The 21,999-nt window shown below is 41.2% G+C and overlaps 1 long non-coding RNA gene across 1 annotated transcript; it reads right to left on the bottom strand.

Moving 5' to 3' along the window:
• Nucleotides 1-414: 414 nt before the first annotated feature.
• Nucleotides 415-19,895, bottom strand: LOC124260175. Its single transcript, XR_006894016.1, has 3 exons — nucleotides 19,817-19,895; nucleotides 482-491; nucleotides 415-425 (listed from the first exon to the last, which is right to left on the bottom strand). It is a non-coding gene; the product is annotated as an uncharacterized LOC124260175 (long non-coding RNA).
• Between the last annotated feature and the right edge of the window lie 2,104 nt (nucleotides 19,896-21,999).

Raw genomic sequence — 21,999 nt, forward strand, 5'->3', positions numbered from 1 at the left:
ACATCTGGATATGGAGGTCACTCCATCGCTGCCATTACAGCGTAAAGGACCTTCTCACACACGATCTTCTATTGTACCCACATGAACTGCCCTGACAGTTTGATACAATGGAACCGTAGAGGTCTTCGGAACAGTTTTTCTGATCTTCAACTATTAATCCAAGATCTAAACTCATCTGCTCTTTGTTTACAAGAAACTTTCCTTAAAATCACGGTGTCCCACAAGGCAGTATTTTGTCTGTGACTTTATTTAGTATCAGGATCAACAGTTTTTCCAAGGTTTTAAACGATTCAATCGATGGATCACTATTTGTGGATGATTTTAAAATTTCTTGTCATGGTAAAAATATGCATACTATTGAACGGCAACTGCAGCTGTGTTTAAACACACACAAACATGGTGTCTTGAAAACGGCTTTAAATTTTCTAAATCCAAAACTAATTGTATACATTTCTGCCGTTAATACAAACCGCATAAAGACCCGGAACTATCTCTAAATGGCACACCAATTAAAGTTGTGAAGGAGGCCAAGTTCTCGAGTATTATTTTTGACTCACACTTAACGTTTCTACCACATATTAAAGCACTTAAAACTCAATGCCTGAAGGCACTTGACTTGTTGAAAGTCGTTTTCAATTCTAAGTGGGGTGGGGATCAAGCTACCCTCCTCCATCTATATCGATCACTGGTACGTTCCAAACTTGATTATGGTTCCATCGTTTATGGTAGAGCCTGCAAAAGCAACCTAAAACTATTAGATTCTGCCCACCACTAAGGCCTAAGACTTTGTCTTGGGTCCTTTAGAAACTCTCCTCTTGACAGTCTCTACGTCGAGGCTGATGAGCCATCTCTTACACAACGCCGTATAGAATTATCCTTGCAGTATGTAACAAAACTCTATTCTAGCGAGTCAAATACTGCGTTTAACTGTGTTTTTAATCGTCTTTATGAGGATCTATACGATAAAAAGTCTTCTCCTGTTCCGCCTCTGGGACTAAGAGTCAAACCTTGCCTTTCTGCTGCTGGCATTGAGCTAGAAAATTTCTCTCCTTCCCGTTTGCTTTCTTCTCTTCCTTGGCAATTGGTTAGGCCACACGTTGACCTAAGATTAACCACATTTAAAAAATCAGAAACTAATGAATTACAGTACAAACAAGAATTTACTCAATTAAGAAATAAATATGATACATACAAATCCTAATTTACAGATGGATCCAAGGATGGTGGCGCAGTAGCTTGTGCTCCAAAACAATATCTTCTAGATTAACTGATAACAGTTATGTTTTCACAGCAGAAGCTAACGCAGTATTAACAGCCTTAAAATATATTAATAAACACCCTAAATATAAACAATACATAATCTTTTCCGATTTTCTTTCTTGCCTTCAGGCTATCAAAAATCTTTCTTGCAAACATCCACTTTTAATTGAAATTATTGAATATAATGATCTTGCAACTGGCCAATACGAAATCGTCTTCTGTTGGTTACCCAGCCACGTTGGCATTTCCTGGAACACAATGGCCGATTTTGCTGACAAGGCAGCACTCAACAAATCTGTGACACCACTTCTGATCCCATTCTCTGATTGCAAAGCTGAAATTAGATCTTATATGCATGATCTGATGCAAAAGAAGGGGGACACCCAGGTAGGTATTAATAAATATGAACATGAAATAAAACCCTATATTGGTTACATCTACTTGCGTTGTCAGTCCAGAGTTGAAGAGGTCATCATACGACGATTGGTGTATTGGCCACACAAAATATATTCATAAGTACCTATTAAAAGGTAAGGATCCTCCGTTCTAAATCCCTTGTGATGAGAGAACCACGGTCAAGCATGTCTTGCTTTACTGTGTTGAATATTCCATCACAAAGGATATCTATTTTAAATCACGAACTATGAAGGACTTTTTTAGTAATATAAGTTCTCATTTAATTATTGCATTTTTAAAATAATTAGATTTGTTAACAGATTTGTAAATAGGTAAATATTTTATGATTGGAAGTTTGAATTAATAACTGAGATTGTTAATGGCTGTATCCTCGAGGGGTGTTAAAGTGCTGTAAAATGATTGTCCTCCTGAGAGGATACATAAGTCCCAAAACATTCAAGGTCAATTTAAACTCTCCCCCTTTTTTAATCGTAGAATATATGTTTGTTTAATTTGTGGCTAGATTATCTAAAATTGCTATTAGGTGAAGGGATGGTGTAATTCCAGCTAGGGTCCGTGCAGGAAGCAAATGTACTGTAAGTCCCCATGGTCCCTAGTATAGTGAACTACCTTCAGTTGTTGGCAATATATAGCCTGTTTTTAACCTATAGTTAAACTGTTTTAGATTTAATTACTAGTTTTAAATTCGAATCTGTAATAATCTAGTTATTTTACTGTCCTTCGTTGACAGGAAACCCTTCATTGCTATCACGAACTGCGGTCAGATGTCAGTGTTGCCTTCGTTGACTCTTCCAAGGCATTTGACACTGTTTGACATGATGGTTTGAGAGTCAAACTATTTGATAATGGCGTCAATGGCCAGATGTGGCGTTTATTTGACAGGCTGTATACTGGTATGAAGAGCTCTGTGAAAACAGGAAACTCAATCAAGACGGTTCAGTTACGGCAAGGTGTTCGCCAGGGCGGGATCTTGTCTGCCAGACCCTACCTTTTATTCATTAACGAACTCCTGTCAGAACTGACTAGTGCTAATAGAGGCTCATTCATTCTCGATCTTAACACATGCTGCCAGACACAGGCAGATGGCATAGCCTTGGTGAGCCCATCATACATTGGTCTAAAGACATTATTGCTGATAGCTGAGAACTATAGCAAACGATGGAGGTTTACTTTCTCTGCTAGCAAATCTGAGATCATGACGTTCCCATGTGCCAAACGCAAATGCAGAGGTGACCCTGATCTCACGCTTTATGGTAGTAATTCGCTACGTACTGTCACTATAAAGCACGTTGGAATAACCCTAGCTGCTAACATGTCGTCAACAGAGAGAACACTGAATGCATGTACGACAATGAGAGCCAGTGCACATATTCTCATCAGGTCTGGATTTAGTCCCAAGTTTGTCACTACCCAAGGCCCTATACGGATGTGAGCTCTGGTCAGCCCTAACGGAAACTGAAATTACGATGCTGGAGAGGACATACAGATATATAATTAAGTGTATTCAAGGATTGCCGAAACTAACTCGTACTGACGTATGTTTGGGTCTGCTTGGTGTTATGACACTTGAAGGCGTGATAGACTCCAGTAAAAGTCTGTTCTTCGGCAGGCAATTGAAAATGGATACGTCATATCGTCCAAACAAGATACTCCTCGCTCGACTGCTCAGCTATCACCATGGAGGTTCACCAAATGAACAAGGTCTGGTGCCAGATATCTATAGACTGTGTGATAAGTATGGCTTAATGGATCATATCAGGACCTTTCTCGACAACGGCAATTTCCCATGTTATACCTTATGGAAAAAGAAAGTAAACTCTGCAGTATTCGACTTTCAATCGAGATCTTGGACTGAGCGGATCCATAGCGACCCAGATCTCCAAAAATTCAAGCATACTCACTCTTCATTATCAGTTCACACAGCTTGGGTAGCTGTGTGGAAGAATCCAAGCCTTAGACATTCTGTGGAGTATTTCATGAAAAGTGTGGCCGTTTACAAACTGTTAAAGACTGAAAGGTATCTGGGCGAACACTGTGGTAACTTCCTTTCAGATCCCTTGTCTCACATCATAACGTCATGTGAAAATACACCTGATTGACTGACTGAGTTTGGTTTTACGCCGCTTTTAGCAATATTCCAGCAACATCACGGCGGGGGACACCAGAAATGGGCCTCACACATTGTACCCATGTGGGGATTCGCTTGTGGGATGTCACGCCAGATTCTCTCAAGTTCTGTTGCAAGGTCACGGACGTTATCTGGCGGATGAGGAAGACGGCGTAGACGTCGATCCATCTCGTCCCAAACATGCTCTATCGGGGAGAGATCCGGTGCATTTGCAGGCCAAGGCAGTAAGTCAACGTTGTGGTGTTGCAAGAAATCCATAGCAACTCTTGCCGTATGAGGGCGGGCATTGTCCTTTTGGAATGTTAACCCAGGGCCATGACGTTGCAGAAAAGGAATTGCCACAGGTCGAAGAATCTGATCCCTGTAGCCCACATCAGTTACGTTGCCCTGAACAATCACCAAAGGAGTTCTTTGGCGTGCTGTTATCCACCCCAAATGATCACGGAACCACCAACAAAGCGATTTCTCTCCAAGACACAGGCCTGTGCATAACGTTCTCCCACGCGTCTATAGGCACGTTGACGTCCATCACTATGGGAAATTATTAAACCTGGACTCATCTGTAAAAACAACATTTCTCCACCAAAACAAGGGTCTGCGGACATGATTTCGGCACCACATTTGGCGAGCTTGACGATGACGTTGTGTCAGGATAGGCCGTATGGTGGGGCGTCGTGGTCTGATCCCGTGATGACGTAAACGTTGTCGAACTGTGTTGGCGTGGATACGGCGAAGTCCTGGGATGGTTCGGGCAGTCATCACTGCAGTCTGAAACCTGTGGCGAAGATGGGTCACCCTTATCCATCTGTCCTGTCTTGGCGTTGTTACACGTGGACGTCCAGAACGTGGTCGATCGATGACGTCATTTGTGTTCTGGTAGCGTCTCACCAGTGCAGAAATGGTGTTCCGGTGGCAGTGGAAATGTGCAGCCACTTGTCGTTGAGACATTCCCCGACGGACCATCCCAATGACCTCATGACGTTGTGCAGACGTGAGCCTTGGCATGCTATGCGTTTCAATAGCCGTTTAATTTTTTGAACGATCGCAAGGGCAGGGGTTGAGCCTTCCTAAAGTGACAGTATTGTGTGGCATTCATTTGCTCTGTTTCTCTTTCCCGGAATGCACGTGCAACAACGTATTGCACGTCTCAAGGACGAACCCACTGACGTCACGGAACGTGGCACGTGCATGCATGTTGGGTACATGTCACTAATCTCTGAGTTTCAATCCTTATGTGTCTACACAGGTTTGATAAATTTAGATTTAAATTTTTTGTATGCACAGTTTCTTTATGTGCCTTTTATATATCGGGGATTGTCTACTACATACGTTGCATGTAGAACTAACTATCTGTACACATAAATTGACCAAGGCGAACTAGAAACATTACTTTAAAAACACAATTATACTTTGCAATACAATAACTTCCCCAATAGTAGGGGGCTCTTTTATCTATGTAATACCGTAGTGGCATGATACTGATACAATCCAATACAACAATACTGGGAGTGCGCTTGTGTAGTTCTTGAACTTTTTTACAAAATTGTCGTTGTACAATTTCAAGCATTTCATACTCTTTAAGAGGAAGTTTACCCTACACGTTGCATCCATAGAGGCCACATTATTGGATTACCCTTTCCCAGATACGTGCGGCAGATATCGGGTTAAGACCTCCAAAATAGAATCCATTATTATGATCAGTGTTCATGAGTACTCGTAACTTTTCACATGCAGATTTTGTAGGTTCAAGAGAAGATTTATCTGTACTGAGATATACACCTGCATATTTAATAGGCTTCCTTTGTGGAACATGGACATCACCAATTTATACATTACTGGTTATAACGTTAGGGTCCTGCCAACCCTGCCAGAATATATATCATTCACGAAACTACAGCCGGGCCAAGGATCAGATGAGTGACTGAGTGAGTGAGTTTAGTTTTACGATGCACTCAGCAATATTCCAGCTGTATGGCGCGGTCTGTAAATAATCGAGTCTGGAAGACCTATTGCTTTATCGTGGATGTTATCATTATTTGTACTGCATTGTGTTTGTACTACTTCGACCATAACGCCTGATGCGATTTCGCTTATACATGCATCAAGAATAGACCATAAAGCAACTAAGATTCTAATGTTAACATTTTGGCGATATCTGCCAAAGTGAGTGAGTGAGTTTAGTTTTACGCCGCACTCAGCAATATTCCAGCTATATGGCGGCGGTCTGTAAATAATCGAGTCTGGACCAGACAATACAGTGATCAACAGCATGAGCATCGATCTGCACAATTGGGAACCGATGACATGTGTCAACCAAGTCAGCGAGTCTGACCACCCGATCCCGTTAGTCGCCTCTTACGACAAGCATAGTCGCCTTTCGTGGCAAGCATGGGTTGCTGAAGACCTATTCTACCCCGGATCTCCACGTGTCCATTGATCAGATGAAGGCAGATATACTTGGTATCATGCGGATTTTATTACTTTTGCTACCTGCATTGACCTTACTATGTTTGCGACTCAGCGACATCTAGAAATGGATTAAGGTAAAGTGTATTCTATTATTAAAACACTGGTTGATATGAAAGTACTTTGAATGACATGGACTTAGGTACTCACTCACTCACACCTAATTATCACTTTAAATTAGTCTTCCGTTCATAGTATGGTGAGATACCTTCAGTTAATCAATAGCCCATTTTTATATTGTATTGTCCAAATATAATTTCTACTTTTAAAGATATATGCTAATTCAGTTCTTGCGGACCCTCCAGATCACCTTGAATATGCCTGTGAAGGTGGAGATGTTGAGATAGTGAAATATGCCCTAAAACTTTTGGATATTTGTGGAATTGTGGAAAACAGGTGATGTGGGTAGAGGGGCGATATCGAAGTGGTTAAGATGTAGAGGAGAGGTGGAGATTGTGAAATGTTGTCATAAACAGTAAACAGGGTGACGGGATGACACCAGTGTTGTTGGCAGCCTTTGGACGGGAAAGAGCAGTACTTGAGGTGCTTGTGAATATAGGAGCTGAACTGACAGTATCCGATGCATTCTTCCGTTGGATATTTTGGAGCAAGATGTGGAGATTGTGAAGTATATCCTCACAAAATATTGTGGCCATAAATGCAAGAAGACGTAATGCAGCAGAATCAGGGGAAACAGTGGTGTTTGCTTATAGAGAGGAGATTGTGAATTTTGTTGTCAAACAGTAAACAGGGTAACGGGATGACACCAGTGTTGTTGGCAGCTTTTGGAGTGGAAAGAGCAGTAGTTGCGTTCCTTGTGAATATAGGAGCGGAACTGACAGCGTCCGATGCAGATGACACCATTCTTCATTCGGCTATTTTGGGACGAGACGTGGAGATTATGAAGTATATCGTCACAAAACATTGTGGGCAAACAGTAGATTAAGCAACGAAATGATTCCACTGTTGCTTGAATAAGAATCGGAGGGAAGAGAGGTGTTTGACGTGTTTATAGAGAGAGGAGCTTATGTGTCAGTAGTGAAGTTTGCCATCTCCATGGTGGAGAAACATAAAATATCTTCGCTCTCACTCCTTGTGGAATGTGTAGCTTAAAGCAGTTTATTGTGTATGTACAACATTTCTCGTCACTATATGGCTGAAATATTGCCGATGTGACGTTAAATTTAACTCAATCACTTAAAGCAGTTTGTAAATGTTGCCGCTGCACAATAAATTAAACCCAAAAAGTGGAATCATTCCAGACCACGCTCGCATTGCAAGTGACACGTCTGGTGATTGTGCCCGGACCTGTACATGCAACATGTTAGGCTGTCGTTGTAGCGGGGCTCGCGTGAGCCCTGAATGGATTAACACAATCACGTGTGCCAGTAAGGCCACTTAACAAGAGAAGTAAAGAAAACATTGAGTACCAACAAAGCTCAGAAAACATGCGGGACCAGTTAACATACCATCCCTTTTTGAATAAATAAGTATACAGCCAAACAATGGGGACCCTATTGAAGAGGCTGACGTCCTTGTGTATAGCATTTTAGTTACATGTGGACGTTTTTAACAATTCTCAAGTGATGGCGTTCGTACACGCAGTAATACAACGAGACGACAGGGTCGTGATGCTTACAAACGTATGAGGGGCGGCGTGGTAGCCTAATGGTTAAGGTGTTCGCTCGTCACGCCGAAGACCCGGGTTCGATTCCCTTAATGGGCACAATGGGTGAAACTCATTTCTGTTGTCCCCCCGCCGTGATATTGCTGGAACATTGCTAAACGCGGCGTAAATCTATACTCAGTCAGTACAAACATATGAGGAATGTGACGTGATGATCGATGGATCCTGGTACAACATGTGACAACTTGAAAAGTTGACAAAACGATGAAATTAACCATTTAACTTTATTGAAAAGACAATTTACAAATAGCATGCAGACATGCAGTGTACAAACGTATTCAAATCCGAGTTTGTTCATTTAGATACAAGCAAACGGGCTTGGCGTTAGGAAATAATGACATTTGTAATGTGTTTGTGAAATTGTTGCCGCTTTAAGTGATAGTCGGAGATATGTGGAGATATTTTGTACTATGTAAGCTAACAACCTGAACTATCGAATTGGATAGCAGTAGTACAACGAGCCGACAGGGTCGTGATGCTTACAACCGTATGAGGGGCGGTGGGGTAGCCTTTTGTAAAGTAAATATGACTGAATTGCGGCTTTGGCGATTCTATTTTGCAACAAAGGGAAATTGTTAACAAATATCTGTTTAACGTTTTTATGAAAGTGACTTCGATACAGTGTAATCCTTCTAAGACTCCTAACGTGAATTCCAAATACTGTTTGAAAGTATCAAATGAATACATCCAGAGTAGCATGGCTCAACCACATCTGTATATGTTCATTTTTGTGACAGGCCTAACTTAAGTATTATGATGATTATGACCAATGAAGGGAAACTTTGGGGCTGTATGTGAACCTTTACATATATATATAACTGGGCATTAAATCCTGTACATTAGAAAACATTGACGTTTTGTCTCTTATATAAATTAGAATGTATACATCCAGGGCAGCATGGCTCAACTACACCTGTATATATCCATCCTCCCAATGGAGACCAATATTCATTTCATGGGACGGTTTGAGTAAGTGCTAACAAAGGGGTAAATAGTATTGCCAAACAATAGGGCTGCTATGTGATGAATGAGGTTGACAATAAGGTTGGTATTCCATTTAAGCCAAGCGTGTAATTATTACGTTGAACTAACAATTCACTTTACTAGCAATGTGTAATATAACAAGTTGCAGGAGTTTGAATTGCAGACGTTTGACAAGGACATCAACTGGTATGTTGAACTCCATCGCGGTGATAATGATAATGAGTGTTGTCTTCAGTGACACCGCCGAGTAGCATGGACATTGGGAGAGTCCATTCCTTGGGATTTGGTCCGGGAGGAAATACCTGTTGGTGAGAGATGGTGGATCATTAGAGATGCAGGATAAGTTGTAGATGTAATATGAATGAAAGATGTGACAGATTAGACCCGAATGGCACATTATAGACGCTGTTATGACGGGTGATATTTTGAAAAGTGAAGTAGTGAGTGAATATGGTTTTACGCCACTTTTAGCAATATTCCTGGAATATCAATCACAGAGGACCGGTCAAAAGTAGTTATAACAATAGCCAGTTGGCACAAATGAGGATAAAGAGATCTGGACACAGCAGAGTGATATACAGCTAATTAAGTGACAATAAGAATAGAGGAAGCCAGAGATGTACATGTATATACAATCGGTCAATGAGGACAGAGAATAAGGAGATACAGCTAATGAAGTGACAATAGAGGTGGGTGTGGTTCGGCATTAGTGATGTTGCGTATACTTCCCGAACCACACCCACCTCTACTGTCCCCATTGATTGTATATATACACACACATGTACATATCTGGCTTTCTGTAAATCTGGTATATAGTTTGCTTTCTACATCTGCCTTTAATCACCTGGAGAAGGGACAAGAAGTAGCCCAGAAACGTTGTGATATACAATAAACAAGAAGTTGTCATCCATATACTCGTCTTACATATTCACCAACTTCTAAATGCCTCTCAAGAATCTCATCAATATGAAAGCTTAATTTTCAGTGATAATCGACACTTACGATGGGTAATTGATTTTGCCATTTGGGTTAACAACTACTGTTAAAGGCTGTAGGTGAATTACAATGATATTTGTAGATTTCCGAAGTATTCATTGGGAATAGAGAATCTGGGGTTTACCGATCAGACACTCACAGACTGGAGTGTAGTCAATTGCAGTAGAAAGGTGAAGGGAGTGTTATATTTTCTAGCAGTTCCATGTATAATTGCAGTTGTTATACTAACCTTATCAGCTGATTCTGGTCATATATCCATATTCTTGGTAGATGCCAACACCATACCGTAGTACAGCACATGATCAGGAACATGTGTCTAGTGATAAGCGTCTTCAACTCATTATCCATGATAATAAAACCAAACTTTTCATTTGTGGTGATTGTCCGGCCAAAAGGTAATTCAATGTTTACACCATGAAATAGACCAGAACAATCTTCTCAGTGAAAGGCTTTGAAACAATTATATGCCAAAAGACGTTGACCAAGTACAAGTTACCCAGGAGATGCTTGTCAATACAACCAGATCATCGTTCAACTAGAAGGTGTTAGCGGGTATTTCAGGTACGAATGTGAGCCATGAAATATGAAAGACCCCTCAACACCTCAAAGCTGCCGAGTCATCAGTCTGTACTCAGGGAACACCATCTGGGGTTTGTAAGTGGACGATCATTTGATGTTTACTCTGAAAACGCATTGCAGTAACATGTAACCTTTGGATTATGCTGGTGATTTCAAATCGTCGAAGTAGTTTAGACTTCACCAGGCTGTTATAACTGATTCAGGTTTACACACAATAAAGTAGATTCTATGGAAACTGCTTTGGAGCACTTAGTGATGGATATGGCGAGTATCAGAAGGAATGAATTACTGTACATGAAGCGGTTTAGGTGGCAGGTGTTCGAGAAGGAACATTGTCTTGATATCTGAAAAAGAACAGTATCATTTGTAGTTTCTCGGAATTATTAGGTAGCTTCAATAAGGAATCATTATCCACGAGTTTCGAGCTTCTTTTTAATTCAGGTTGGCGAAATATGGCTTGAATATTGCTGAATGCAGTGTCAAACTAGATTTAGGTTCATAGTGATTGTTTGAAGTGTGAGGGAAAGTTGACCTGGACATACAGAGAAAGGACGGTAAAATGATAAGCTAGGACAAGTTATCACATTTGGGCTGGGGCATGTTTACTTTGCAATAATATGGTACATAGCTGCACGCCCTAGGAAATTTAGACGTTGTGAAATTAGTGGCAAAGTAGGCAAACAAGGAACTGAAATGTCGGCGACTAGGTTATACGAAGGCTGGTTCCAGAGAATTTGTTTACAATAGAAGATATTGAGTGAGTTTAGTTTTACGCCGCACTCAGCAATATTCCAGTTATATGGCCGATAAAAGATATTGAAGTGTTGTGAAACACTTGCGTGATCCGCTGTATGTACAATCTCAGTGACATTTGGAAAATGTTTGTTGATGTCGTTATGGAGACGTCTGTAAACAGATCCGGTCTTTATTGAATATATGCTATTTTGTTATCTGCAGCTATGGGCTTTATTACTCACCACAGACAAGAGTGGAGACGGGCGTCGTGGATGTGGTATAGACGGGTGTCGTGGACACGGTGTGCACAGCTGTGGCAAAGACGCCTGTAAATGCATAGAATTTGATCAAATGTCATTTCAAAATCGCCAGCAACTAATATTTAGAACAACATTTGTATGGTTAGTTCATCTGAGTAGAAAGTCTGAGGTGCTCGATATCTTATGAAAAGGTTGTTGGGAACAGTAAGTTTCAATGTTTGTAAAGTTCAAATAGGAGCAGTATGAAACTCACTATATCCATTTGTCGCGTCCATACATCTTTGAGGAAGCGTGGTAAAGCCAACACCATTCTGTAGCACCGCACATGGCAAGGAATGACCCTGGTCACCTTATACTATGGAGGATACTGAATGATTTTATTGAGGTAATTTAAAACCTTTTCAGACATAGACAGACGTTCAAATACAAGTTAACCCGAGGATGCTTGAGAATACAAATGGAATCATCGTTCAACTAGAAGGTGTTAGCGGGTATTTCAAGTAGGAATTTGAGCCATGAAACATGAAAGACCCCTAAACACCTCAAAGCTGCCGAGTCATCAGTAGGTAGTCACAGGACATCCATTAAGGTGTTGCAAGTGGACGATCGTGCCATGTGTATATACGAAACAGATTGGGTTAATACCAACATGGAGATGGAGGAAATAGTATCTGCAGAGAGTTGAATATGGAGTAAATGAAGGCGTCAATTCCTGCACATGAAGTGGTGTAGTTGGCAGGGGTGTTTGGCGAAGGAAGCTGTGACTTACATCTGAAGAAGAAATTTTGATTAAGATTTATTTCAAGTATTTCATTTATTTTTTACAGATCAATATGATCAGCAGTTCATATAAATTACTGATCATACACTTATACGGGATACACGACAGACCACTTAGTCAAGAGCTGTTAAGGTAAGATAAGTAGAATCTTTTTCGCGATTGAAGACAAAACATGTTAGCCCAAGATAATTAATTCCTGTGATAGGATTCATGTTTAGCAGTTTACTTACTGCATCTGGAAATGTGACACACGGTTGAAGTGGCGTCTAACGGGGGATGAGGAAAGACTCATTGGCGGTTTGACATCGACAAAACGTTGGAGCTATTGACTTGCGACTGTAAGGCAACTGGGGATGGCAAATGAAGACAGACACATTGGGGTCAACTGTTGGAGACCTCATGTTCTAACGTCGGCGGCGGCGTCGTTGTTGTCGCTGTTGCCGCTGTTGTCTTTGTTGTTGCTGTTCTGGTTGCCGTCGTTGTCGTATAAACGACGTTTGTTCTGTTGTAACAACATCTGAAGTGGAAAGATTTTAATCAACATGTAACATCAGGTAATGAAAATGATTAGCACAAAAAGATCTACAGATGTATAAGCAAATATGTAAATTGTTATTGCTAACACAGCTAAAGATAATCTTTGAAGAATTGGGCTATGATACAGATGTTGAAAATGATGTTTAAATAGAATGAGGGAACCAAGATTAAAGGAAGATGGAGGTAACAAAATAACCTTATTGCAGGGTTTAAGGTCTTTCGGAAATGTTGGTTTATCATGGCAAGAGCGAATGTAACTGTTCCTGAAATGTTCGTTACTCACAGTTGGCACGGTCGCCAATGTCGCCAGCGTGACTGTCGCTACAGATGCCAAGGTGGAAGTCGAGGCAGATGCGGAGGTCGAGGCAGAGGCTGAGGTCGAGGCTGAGGCGGAGGTCGAGGCAGATGTCGAGGCGGAGGTCGAGGCAGAGGTAGAAGTCGAGGCAGAGGTCGAGGCGGAGGTCGAGGTGGAGGTCGAGGTCGAGGACGATGCCGGGTAAGGAAGGAAAACCTGCAGGGATAAAATACTGTTCATCGAGTGTACTCGTTTACATTTACACACCAAGACTGCACTAGTTCAGTTTGTACATCCTATTAGGGGAGAACTGAATGTTTTTCCAGTAAGGTGTTTGTAATGAACTCCAAGACGGGCATTCTTCATGGAAAGGAAATATCCCGGTCATATTCAGCAATATATAAGAGATTGTAATTATCAGACATAAAGCTGCTTGTTTATCAGTCATTAATCATAATCAGAATAAGAATTAATCGTACTTACAATTGGCAACGTCTGAGTGGCTACGCTGACTGCCGCTGATATCACTGTCGCTGCCGCTGCCGATGATGTTGCGGCCGATGATGGTGTGCTTGCTGGCTGTTGTAAAACCAAAAGGATACAGAGCAGATAGTACACACAAACACATGAAAACACTGCACTTTTGTCTCGTGTACATTGTTAGGCGTATTAGGACGGAAATAGTAGGTGGCCCAGATCGATGTGTTCAGAAATTACAGATGAAGTAATCAGGAAAACTTCCAAGAAATGATTACAATATATTGTGAAGTTACATAAATAGCCGGAATGTATTTCAAGCTGGCCTATTATCGATTACCTTCTTATGCAGAGAAAAGAAATATCGCTAACGCCGTATGTCCGACCTGTGCACTGTACATCACGGTTACCGTATTCACATTAATTTATTTTGGCTTACGTTTGCTTTCAGTCGGCGAAGTTCCTGTGTCAGGTGCAGGTTCTCCTCCTGAGACCTTCTTAGCTCCTCCTGATACCTTCGGAGCTCCTGTTCCAGCTGCTGCAGCCGAGCGTCGACAAGCTGTAACATAACAAATATAAGACGGGTAACCCAACTGTAATTGTCAACTTTGATATCTATATTCAAGTGCGTGTTCATGTAAATGATTACTGAAATACTCCGCTTTGTTTAGAATTTAACTACACACCAAGCAATATCTAAGCCACATGACACCCGTCTTGAAATGAGCTCGGACAAGACAGTACCGTGACTGACGTCACAACCATCAGTCTGCACATTTGTCACACAACCCTTGAAAGGCGCAAGCGTAGACTAGTGGTTCAAGTGTCCGCCTCATAAACAGGTGAGGCATCATTTGGGAACTTGCATGTAACCATAGCCTAGTTGGAGGTTTCGTTGACATTTATAACAAATCACCATAATGTGCCGATGTGAATTGCCGCTTGGGTGGAGAAAAACATGGTTTTTCTGCGCTTTGAGGGCGATTTTATTATCCCGATCGGGGTGATAGTTCCCGTTCGGGGGGTTGTACCGAACCTGATGAACAGATTTATCGTGGGTTACAGACGATCATACATGCTGACTTGTCAGTGCTTTCTCACTCACCCACTACCTTTTGTAAGGCACACAACCATGTTGAATCACATGCTACATAAGAATAAGACGGTAAGGGTGTAAAGAACCTGTAATCATATGGTAGAACAAGTTGAATGAGTGATACAGAAACATTAACAAATATTTTGTTTACTCACATTCATTGCCGTTGCACCTCCACGTGCAGCAGTGGGAACGGGTGCGGTAGTCATCGGTGTCGCAAACGGAGTGGATGATGTGGAAGAGGTCGATGCCATCCTGGATGCCGATCCCTGGGTCCCGGGCTGTGTCGTCGGGGTCGCCTGGGGTCCTTGTGTAGACTGGGTGGTCTGGGCTCCTGGGCTCCCTGGGCTGTCATCCTCCCGAAGAAGTTGAACATGATAAGAGCGAATGGAACGATGGTAATAACAGTATGAAAGTAACGAAGTAAGGAAATAAGGAAGTAACGAAGTAACAATTATGATAACGTAGTAAGGATGCTGATAACTAGAGAACGAAGCGATAAATCGACAAACGTGACAGACGTGTGAAGGTATTTGCGTTATATAGTATGACATCAGGGAGAAACCATTTCAAAGGAGGGGAGGGGAGGGGATTGTGGTTTGAGATAAGCATTTTCTACATATGTGAAAGTTCCTTTTTGACAAATTAAACAAAAAAGATGGATTACTAAATGTTTCGATACATACCAACTGCATGATTAAGGGACATATATATTCCAGTAAAACAGAGGCTTTACTATATAGGACCTCTCCCCACCGCGAAAATTAAATAGTTGCGCCCTTGAACCCAATGAGCACGTGCGAATCAGCTGAAGATATGTGCTGTCGTACAGCCCCGTGAAGTTCAAGCCTTATGTCAAATCACAAGCGTCTGTAACAATGGAGCAGGGGGAAACCTCCCCGAGCCCCAGATCCATCGGACTGCGTTATGCAACAACGTCAGGCAAGCTATGCTGTTCATGATTTTCATAACTTTCTGGTTTATTAGTGTGTGTTTGAATTTATACTATTTTAAAAAGTTATTTTTCACAGGTTGATGATCGCTAAAACATTATTTTTAGGTTACTGAGATATGTATTAAATGAATACAAGTGTGAGGTAGGTGAAACGACAGTTGTGACAGTGAGATTAACATTGTATAGAGAACTGCCGCACGTAATGTGGGTAGGTGGGTCGCTAAGCGTTACGTAATCGAGCTAGCTAAGTGGTTACACACAGCAGAATATGTTATCTTGTTGTTGTAGTTGTTATTGTGAAAATACGATCCTGCGTTTAGTACATTTCAAGTTAGATAGAAATATGTACAATTATCGTGTCCACCACGTACCACACAATCAGCCACCACAATCTATTCCCACCACTACTACTACTACTACTACTACTACTACTACTACTACTACTGCTACTGCTGCTGCTGCTGCTACTGCTACTATTACTACTAATGCTACTACTACTAATGCTACTGCTACTACTACTACCATCATCCACCACCACCATTACTACTACTACTACCCGTGAATCTCTGGGTTAGAATTAAGCTTCAGTAACCCATGCTTATCTGGTGGTCAGGCACGCTGATTTGGTTAACACATGTCATCGTATCCCCGTTGCGTAGATCGATGTTCATGCTGTTGATCTGGTCCACATTGGATTATTCACATACCGCCGCCATATAATGATAATGATGATAATGATAATGACAATGAATTTATATAGCGCCTGATTCCAAAAAAGTATTTGCTCAACGGCGCTGAGGAAGCTGGAATATTGCTGAGTGCGGCGTAAAAGTAAACTCACTCAGGTAGGAGAAATAGTTTTAATATTCGGATTAGCACCTTACAGAAAACATCTGCAAGAAATGAACGTAGTTGGGTCAATAAGTGTTTGGTATTCATGCTTGTCAAACGGTACACTCATGAGAAAGTGTCACTGTTTTCTTTTGTGAGTGAGTGTGTTTAGTTTTAAGCCGCTTTTAGCAAACATTCCAGCAGTCACGGAGCGGGGCACCACAAATGGGCTACACACATTTTACCCTGTGGTCATTTGTGAAAATAGTTTATACGATTCCGCGTTTAGTACATTTAGTAAGTCTGCTACGTTCATTTATAACGACAGTGAAACCAGTGGCTGATAGAGTTAGTGAGTGAGTGAGTGAGTTTAGTTTTACGCCGTACTCAGCAATATTCCAGCTATATGGCGGCGGTCTGTAAATAATCGAGTCTTGACCAGACAATTCAGTGATCAACAGCATGAGCATCGATCTGCGCAATTGGGAACCGATGCCATGTGTCAACCAAGCCAGCCAGCCTGACCACCCGATCCTGTTAGTCGCCTCTAACGACAAGCATGGGTTACTGAAGGCACATTCTCACCCGGACCTTCACGGGTTAAATGTCTGAGTACAGGGTAGATCAAGGGTAAGATATTTCACTGCAACATTATATTTTATTCATCACAAAGACAATTCTATGAATAATTATCAGACATAAACTCATCAAATAACTGTTCTGCTGTTGTTTGTGTCTTTTCATTCCCCATAGAGGTCTACGCCCATCTGAATAGGTCGGCTGATAGAAATATGTACAATTATCGTGTACACCACCATCACCACCACACCACTACCACTACCACTACTACTACTACTACTACTACTACTACTACTACTACTACTACTACTACTACTATTACTTTCACTACTACCTCTACTATCGCTAATGCGAAGACTACGATTGCAAAGCAATTACTCTTGAAAACAAGAGTCTGGCGTGCTTTCTATTTACAGAAATATCTGCTCTAGTTGAATATGTTCAATAATTTATCGTCTGTTTATTGTGGTGCGCTTGTGTAATAATGTGACTGAATTTACTGCTACGTTCATTAAAACATCAATGAAACCAGTACAGTTATCGTGTTCACCACGTATCACACAACCTCCAACCAATATCTGTACTGCCACTACCACTACCACTACTACCACCACTACTGCAATACGATTCGGTTGATTGCAAACGATTAAACTAGAAAACAAGAGATTTATGTGTACACAAAGGTCTGATCAAGTTAAATATGCTGAATAAATTATCATCTGCTTATTATGGTGCGCATGTGTAATATGTGACTGAAATTACTCATATGCAGATACGGTTATACTCCGTTTGCGTTTCCGTGGTGGTAGTAGTGGTAGTTGTAGTGGTAATGGCTGTGGTAGTGGTGGTGGTGGTGGTGGTGGTAGTAGTGGCAGTTGTGATCGATCGATCTGCGCAATTGGGAACCGACGTGTGTCAACCAAACCAGCGAGTCTGACCACCCGATCCAGTTAGTCGCCTCTTACGACAAGCATGGGTTACTGAAGGCACATTCTAACCTGGACCTTCACGGGTAAGTGGTGGTGGTGATGGTAGTGGTGGTGGTAGTGGTAGTGGTAGTGGTTTTGGTGGTGGTGGTAGTGGTGGTGGCGGTGGTAGTGGCAGTGGTAGTGGTGGTAGCGGTCTTGGTGGTGGTAGTGATGATGATAGTAGTGTTAGTGGTGGTGGTTGTCGTAGTTAGGGTGGTAAATATTTTGAATAGCGTTTTGATTGTGATTGACAGGTCACAGACATTGTGTACATTCTGCCACAGCACAGATTGCGTACGACGTTGCCTACGCCTTACGGTACTCGCCCAGCGTAGTTGATCCAGTGGATGTTTACGAGTTCATGGAATGCCCTGAAATGGCCAATAGGCTTCGATGTTGGCAGCAGGCATTCATTTCATCATTGTGTCCCGGCTGATTCTGTGACCCAACACTGCTAATGCTGGTGACGTTACTGTGAGCATCTGGTTGTGTGGATACAGAACGTGGAAGTGATGTTTATCTTGCGTCTCATTCTCGGTCTTCCAGTTCCGGGACTGTCAGATGTCGACCGCCTCCGTGGTGTAGTGGTTCGAGCGTCCGCCCGCAAGGTGGAAGGTCGTGGGTTCGATCGCCGACCGCGTCATACCAAAAGACGTTAACATATGGTAATTGTTGGTCCCTGCCTGGCGCTCGGCATTAATGGGTACAACAAGGACTGGTCAGTATAATGTGTCTGAGTGGGGTATTCATGCTTCACTGCGGCATGGTATCTCAGTGGGCTAGCACTATAAAACCAGCTGAAGTCTTGGCTAGTACAAGCAGCCACACATACACATACACATGCATGCATGCACGTCGTCATATGAGCGAAATATTCTAAAGCACGAATTAAAACTCAATTTCACCTCATCTCACCTGTCAGATGTCTAGCCAGTGTCATTAGTCTAATAGTGGTCTGCCTTGCACAGTTGAATGTACTAACAATATTGCAGCTTACAGCTCCCATCGGCGACATTGCAATAACTAATTCTCGCTCCGTAATGCTAGTAGGACTTGTAGTAGTTGTGATGGTGGTCGTCGTCGTAGCAGTAGTAGTAGTGCTGGTTGTTGAGATGATAGTATATGAAGCCTGCTGCTCCTGCTACTGTTGATGTACTGGAAGTAGAAGCTGTGGTGTCGGTGGTACAAGTGATTCTAGAAGGACTTGTAGTAGTTGTGATGGTGGTCGTCGTAGCAGTAGTAGTAGTACTGGTTGTTGTGATGGTAGTTTATGAAGCCTGCTGCTCCTGCTACTGTTGATGAAATGGAAGTAGAAGCTGTGGTGTCGGTGGTACAAGTAATTCTAGAAGGACTTGTAGTAGTTGTGATGGAGCTTGTAATGGTGAGTGAGTTGTAATGGTGAGTGAGTGAGTGAGTTTAGTGAATGAGTTTCCGCAAGCAATATTCCAGCTCTATGGCGGCGGGCTTGTAATGGTGGTAATATTAGTTGTAGAAGTGGTATTAGTGGTAGTGTTGCTTACGGTGGTGATGGTGATGATAATTGTACATTATTCTGTCAGCGAACAGTTTGCCCGTATGAATACTAAAGTAGTGGTGGTGGTAATGGTGGTGGTGGTGGTACTTATCGTCACATCGGCAATATTTGAACAAATATCGTGACGAGACCAATTAACTATTGCATGATAGATCAATAGAAATGAAAATGAAATTCGATGAACAGTAAGAGTAAGTCTCCTACTTTTGAAGTGTGGAAAATGACAAATACTTTGAATGAAATGGAAGGACACGTACCTTCTCAAGGAGGCAACTAATTTACGCTACTTCAATCCCCTTTGAAGGTACAACCACTTACAATCACAGTTATGTATTCATTCGACCCACTTATATTGTTTGTTTAATACTTACAATATCTAAGTATCTCAAAATAAACCAATTAATTCAATACCTATTAAAAAACCCAAGAACGTAATGAGAACTGCTGTTAAACAGATCTTTCAAGGTTGAAACTTTCAGTGAGTTCTAAATTTATGATAAATACATATAATTCATAAAACCCTGTCAACGAAGGACAGTAAAATTACTAGGTTGTCACGTATATGTTAAAACTAGAACAAGGAAAATTAAGATAAAACACTAACAATTAACGATACGATATATAAAAAGTTTGACAAGAGATCGCTAGCAACGGACCGTGTGGACTTCTGCTTCCTGCACGGTTCTCTAGCTGGATTTATACCATCCCTTCAGCTGATAGTGATTGTAGGTAATGTTGGCCATTTATTTAAAAAGTACAAACATTCTACGATTAAAAAGGGTGGTAGATGTGAATATACTGTCGGCTTATATACCCTTTCAAGGAAACAATAATTTTGCGGCACTTCAACCCCCGTTAAGGGTACCGCTCCTACAAATCACAGTAAATATTCATGTATTACCTATCTATAAAATGTCACTATATACATCAATATTTATCAATCAAATCACTCTCTTTAAAAAAGCCAATGGTTTTTAGAACAAGAGTCATTTTTCCCTGGTTGTAATGCCAATTACACTGGCTGCATGTAGATGTGTTAACACATGTGACGATACACATCCTGCCACCTACAACAAGAAGTCACCTGCAGCCCCTAGACGCTGGGGCGCATTACAGGAGACATCAGCTCAATCACCTTGTTGATTGCACAGACAATGCCGTACCTTCAACCATCCTGTTGAGTGACAGTATACGCTATGTGAAGAAAGTATGCGAGCAAGTAACACCTGTTACAGTTGCTAACTGCTGGAAACACACCGGTGTACTGCAGACACCCGAGTCCTAACTGGTTACAATGCCACCCTGGATATAATGCCATATGGGCTCTTTCATTATTGATTCAAACACTGAACTGTTAGCGTTTAGCTTAATTATATCAATTCAAGAGTTTCATACCAAGATAAAAAAATAAGCAACCTCATGTCTAATAAACTACAATGGACCTCAAACGTAGTGGAATAATTTTACTGGAAACATTTGCTTACCTGTTCTACGGCCAACACGATCCGTGTAGGAACACACCAGTTCAAAAGAACATGTAGGATTCTGCACTTCGACAGGTCCTTATTAACGTTATGTATTATTTCTTGAGAAACGGTTAACTTACAAAGTAAATAATTTTGTTTCTACAGGTTTTTTTCTACTTCATATTCAGTGAATAAATCTATTTGGCTTCGTCTAGATATCTGAACCCAAAAAAGAATACAAATACCTAAAAGAATGAAAAGAAAACTTTAGCCTCCGGCATAGCCACGACGATTGTTTTGCTCACAACGTTGCTACGTGTAACAACATTGATGTCAATGTATGACGTTTTTGTTTGTGTCCATTATCATAAATATAAATAGCGCTTTACAAACCACATTTAGCAAACGGCCAGCGTACATACTTCACATTTAGTATTTAGTTATTTGCTTAATAAATGTGCTAGGTATATACTATGGTAGTATAAATACCGTTACAGTATATATATTTTCTGATATGAATATTTGTTTCCTAGCGACCCGCTCACTGAAATAACACGCATTTCAACCCAGATGTCTGCGTGGTTGCTTACTTCAAGTTGCAGGAAAATATACTTCCTTTCAAAGATTTAGACCCACTAGTGTAAATATACTTCACGCAACTGTTCTAAACTAATGTTACACAATATTACACACTGATTAAAGGTACTGTTTACACATGAACTGGTGTATTATAAAACAATTTCGTAACGTTGAAAAGATTATTGTCATGAGTTCAATAAATGATAGAAATCAGTGAAAATTGACGAATTCTTAACAAAACATTACACCAAAACGCATCTGCTCACATGCACGATATTTGCACATGCTTTTCAGCAACTTGATGCATGATCCTCGTGCAGTTCATCTGCGTAAGGTTTGAAGTTGGTTTCCCCAAGTTAGTAGAGAAATCAATCTTCGATGTAACCATA

Source organism: Haliotis rubra, unplaced genomic scaffold, assembly GCF_003918875.1.
Source record: "Haliotis rubra isolate DU_JTF1 unplaced genomic scaffold, ASM391887v1 Scf752, whole genome shotgun sequence".
NCBI lineage: Eukaryota > Metazoa > Mollusca > Gastropoda > Lepetellida > Haliotidae > Haliotis > Haliotis rubra.